Source organism: Salmo salar, chromosome ssa22 (assembly GCF_905237065.1).
Source record: "Salmo salar chromosome ssa22, Ssal_v3.1, whole genome shotgun sequence".
Lineage (NCBI taxonomy): Eukaryota > Metazoa > Chordata > Actinopteri > Salmoniformes > Salmonidae > Salmo > Salmo salar.
Window position 1 is genome coordinate 6,046,181 of NC_059463.1, and position 4,937 is coordinate 6,051,117.

The following is a 4,937-nucleotide window of genomic DNA, read 5'->3' on the forward strand; positions in this document are numbered from 1 at the left end:
TTAGGAGGGCGGCAAAACCGCCATGTTGGCCAAATTCATACGATTTTGTTGTCATGATTCGTTAAGACTTCAAGGATATACGTACAAGATGCATCTTCGACTACCTCCGGAGATGCTCAGGAAGATCTAATAACAATCAGTTCACAATGTGTCTTTTGTCTACTCAAATTGTCTATTTGAGCTGCCTCAACACTTCCCACTGGGCACAGACGTCAGTTAAACGTCTAGTTTTGATTTACATTTGGTTGAGTTGTCTACTAACGTGAATTCAAAGTGAAATCAACAAAACATTTCACCATGCCACTTGATTAAAAGTTAAAAGTTGGGTGAAAAAAAATACTAAGTTCCCCTTACGTTAATGACAATATTCCACGTTGATTCAACGTCATCACGGTAAAAAAATTTTACGTTGAAATTACTTGGAAACAACGTTGATTGAACTAGTTCCAGTGAGTTGTTACTATTTTAGTACTCAACAGCTGTATTTCACAGCATGAAATGTTTTCTGTTTGGCTGATTTATTTGTGAAGTCAAATGTTTATGCACTGGTGATTCCAGTGTTATCAAAATTCACTTCTTTTCACTTAATAATGTCTGATTTATTCTAAATCTACTCAACTCCTATTCTCTTCCACTACACCCTTCAAACTCTACTCAACAAATGTAGGCATGTATATGTAACAGTTTAGCTTCCGTCCCTCTCTTCGCCCCAACCTGGGCTTGAACCAGGGACCCTCTGCACACATCAACAACTGACACCCACGAAGCATCGTTACCCATCGCACCTCAAAAGCCGCGGCCCTTGCAGAGCAAGGAGAACAACTACTTCAGGTGTCAGAGCGAGTGACGTCACCCGATTGAAACGCTATTAGCGCGCACCACCGCTAACTAACTAATTTCACATCGGTTACATATAACCCCGCTTTAGTGTACAGTATACACACAGACCATGTAAATCAACGTAACCAGACTTCTTTGACTGATGTTTAATAGTTTTGTTTTCAAGGTAGCGTTAAGAGACAATTATGTAACATCAGGGTTGTGCATGAAGAAGGATACGTCACTTTAGGGTTGTTGTGCATGAAAATAAAAAAGAGACGGATATATAATAGTGCTGTTGTGCGTTGTGATGAGACAGGTTATAATAACTGTAGGGTTGTGAAAGAGATGTTACATTACATCTCTTTAGGGTTTTTATGCATGAAGAGATTTATACTATAATGTGGTGTCTGAAGAGACTGGTATGTTCTAATAACAGTATTTTTGTGCACATGGAGACAATTGCTTCTATAACTGTAGGTTAGTGCACGAAAAGACAGTTATAATGAAATGTTGTGCATTCCGAAGAGACAGCAGAGGGGACAGACAGAGGACCCGAGCGAGGCTCAGGCTGCCCCGACCCTGCCACTAGGATGACAGGAGGTCCTGCCAAACGTGGTGCTCCTGGAGTTGCCTGAAGGACCTTTAGAAGTCAGGACCCTCCTTCTTCAGAGCCTTGTAGTCCGTGTTGACGGCCACCAACTGCGGAGGGAGTGAATACATTTAAATATGTTTTGCTTAAATTAAATTCATCAGTGTGTTCTAAGGAAAGCGAATACAAAACGGGCTGCTTACACACACACGCATGCACGCACACATACACACGCGCGCACACACCACAGAAGGTGAGGTGAGGGGAAGACTGCTCATAATAATGGCATGGAGTGAATGGAACGGTATCAAACATGTGTGATGTATTTGAAACCATTCCATTTATTCCGTTCCATCCATTACTATGAGCCCAGCCGCCTGACACACACACACACGCGCGCACACACACACACACACACACACACACACACACACACATCATTTAGCATGTTCATTTATTTTCCAACGGCCTCGGTCACACTGAGCAACTCAGGACTGCTGCTCTTTGCAGACGTCATGAACAGCGCTGTGTGTGGATGCGTCCATGCCTGCATGTGCATGTGTCATGGACAACACTGTTCAGGGCAACACAGCCTCCCAACTGCACGTGACAGACGACACGTTTTTGCGTCGCCAATGATTATTTTCACCCTGCATATTTTCCTTGATTGGTCGGCTGTCAACCCCTTGTCTCCCTCCTCTCCTCTCCTCTTCCCTCGTCTCCCACCTCCCTCTCCCTTCCCCTCTTCCGCCATCCTCTCTTCAATACTATTATTGTGGTGGACTAAAGTGGAATGTGGATGCGAGGCCTTTGCCTGCTTTAGAGAATTAAACATGGCGTGTGTTGTGACCTTTCATCGGGCATGACTTTCACTATGGCACTAAGGCTGACACACACATACACATACAAATGCACACACGCACAGAAGCACAGACACAAAGCTACAGCCTTGAAAAACCCACTCAAACAGTTTCTGTTGGAATAACATGCAGCCAGTCAGACCATCCTTTGAGGTTTCTGTTCAGTTGTTTTCCATTCAATTTGTGTGTTTTTCTTGTTTAATATGAACATTAGCTGTTTGAGGTGACGTTCCTTATTCAAGGAATGTGTATGTGGATTCAGGAAACTAGCCATACAAAATATATTGTGTTAGTTATGGCGAATAGAGATGCTTAAATTTGTTATGAGAGTACGAAGAGGCCTCAATGTCTGGATTGCTTAGGCCACTATGGTAATCGGTGTAGTTGTGTAGTGCCACTGGCTATGGTCAAAAGTAGGCACTATGTAAGGAATACGGTGCCATTTGGGATGTACTGTAGCCTTGAGGTGTAGTGCTACTGTGGGTGTGAAGAGGAGGGTAGGATATTTACCTTGTACTGATATTTTGGACCGTATGTGTTCCAAGGCTCTGGGTTGTTCTTTCTGTTCCAGCTGGAGAGAATAGGTGGAGTATAGGAGGGCGAGAGAGAGAGAGGGAGGGAGAGGGGAGGCGGGATATTGAGAGAGACAGAGAGAGAGCGAGTGAGAGAGAGAGAGAGAGTGAGAGTGAGAGAGAGTGAGAGAGTGAGAGAGAGAGAAAGAGAGAGAGATGGGGTTAAGACAGACAGTTCATGGCAGACTTCCTCTATTCATTACAGTAACTAAGTCTGGTTCCCATTGTTCTGCACAGTCATACTCAAACAAAGACACTCTAGTGAATCTAGACAATGATGGCCAGGCCAGCACATCCCCCTACTTTCTACATGAAGAGTTTCATTAAAAAACGCTATATATCCTTTTCAGAAATGTTTGTAAGTTAGCTTTTATAGTTTCAACAAATGATGAAATAGATTGGCGTGTTTTTTCATCATCTAATCATGGCATGGAGTTGTTCAATGACAGACATGTATTTGATTAAAATGTATCACTTGATGGTTTCATTTCAGATAAAAAATAATCCTGTTTTTTTTCTCTAAATGCTATATATCCACCTCACTCGCAGACAAACAGGTAGTGGTACATAGTGCCTACTTTTGACCATCACAAGCATGTAGCTACACTCGCAATGACATCTGCTAACCATGTGTATGTGACCAATCAAATTTGATTTGATACTGCTAGGTTTTACTAAACTAATTGAAACTAATAACTAAATTGCTTATAAAGAAATGTTAAAATGCTACATTTGAGACATCAATATTATTGTTATTTGTTTCTTAAATAATTCAATACAGTATTATGAGACCTGTAAGTAAAACATTTACATTTGAAATTTGAGTAATTTAGCAGATGCTCTTATCCAGAGCAACTTACAGTAGAGCATTCATTTTAAGATTGAGAGTGAGACAAGTGAGACAACCACATATCACAGTCAAATACACAGGATGCAAACATTCCATTCGTGCATTGTTTTGCAAAAAAAAAAAAACATTTTCATACACTTCTAAAATCTATGAACAAAACATTTGAGAACAGTAATATTTAACACACATGAAGGTACTCATAAGTAAGAATTTCAGATAAAAAAATATAGCATTTTGTAAATAAACTCTTCATATCATGACCGTTCACTCACTGTTCAGTTTTCATAGTGAATGACAGTGTCTATTCCTCCCTATTGCATGGTCAAACACAAATACATACAGACTGATGGCCTCTATCATGTGGCCCAATAATGACCAAAGACCAGAGAGTTTACTAGAACAAAGGGATGACTTCAGTGTCCAATTACTGCATGAAAATAGGAATGACCGCAGTGCTGATTACTAAATAGTGATTGTGTGTTGAAATAATGCTGATCAACCAAGATGCAGAAACAATTGGTCATAAAATGCACAGGTAACATGTTTAATCTTCAGAGAAATGAACAGATAAGATGTAGGAGGTCCTACCTGATGTGGGGTCCCTTGGTCAGACAGTCAAGCCTATTATCAGGAAGAAGAACTGAGGGATGGGCTAAAGGAAGTAAGGAGGATATATTGGTGTTAGAGCCACAAGACGTGTGTGCACATTGTTATGTGTACGTATGTGGGCTGCCTGTCACATATTCAGGAAGAAAAATATATGGTACACACACACACACACACACACACACACACACTTTCTGTGGTTGTTATTCCTCTCCTCTCCCTATCCTCCTCCATATGTATGAGCCAGAGGGCCATGTGAGGCGCTGAGGCTGTCAGGCTGGGTTGAGCGGGCAAGGACACTAGCAGGGTAAAGAGAGAGATCGCTGCTCGCTCGCTCACTGCATGGTTTCCTGCCTCTTTCAAACACACACACCCACCCCCACACCCAACCACCCACCCACCCACACAGAACTCCTTTCCTCCCTGCCTCTGCCTCTGCCTGGCTGCCTGTCAATGTGAGTGACAGGATAAGACACCGCAGACTTCCGGGACAGCAGGGTGACGACGACAGGAATTTAAATAGAAAATGCACATTAAGGGATAGATGGGATGTTGAAACGTCAAATTAAACCACGAAGGCAGGGGTGATACAGAGAGAGAGAGAGAGAGAGAGAGAGAGAGAGAATAGTCAAAGAGAG

At 42.1% G+C, this 4,937-nt stretch overlaps 1 long non-coding RNA gene across 1 annotated transcript; it reads right to left on the reverse strand.

Annotated features, from left to right (window-relative positions):
* Positions 1–971: 971 nt before the first annotated feature.
* On the reverse strand, positions 972–4,647 carry LOC106582674 (uncharacterized). The gene is made up of 3 exons (XR_006761361.1): positions 4,282–4,647; positions 2,782–2,842; positions 972–1,521 (listed from the first exon to the last, which is right to left on the reverse strand). It is a non-coding gene; the product is annotated as an uncharacterized lncRNA (long non-coding RNA).
* Between the last annotated feature and the right edge of the window lie 290 nt (positions 4,648–4,937).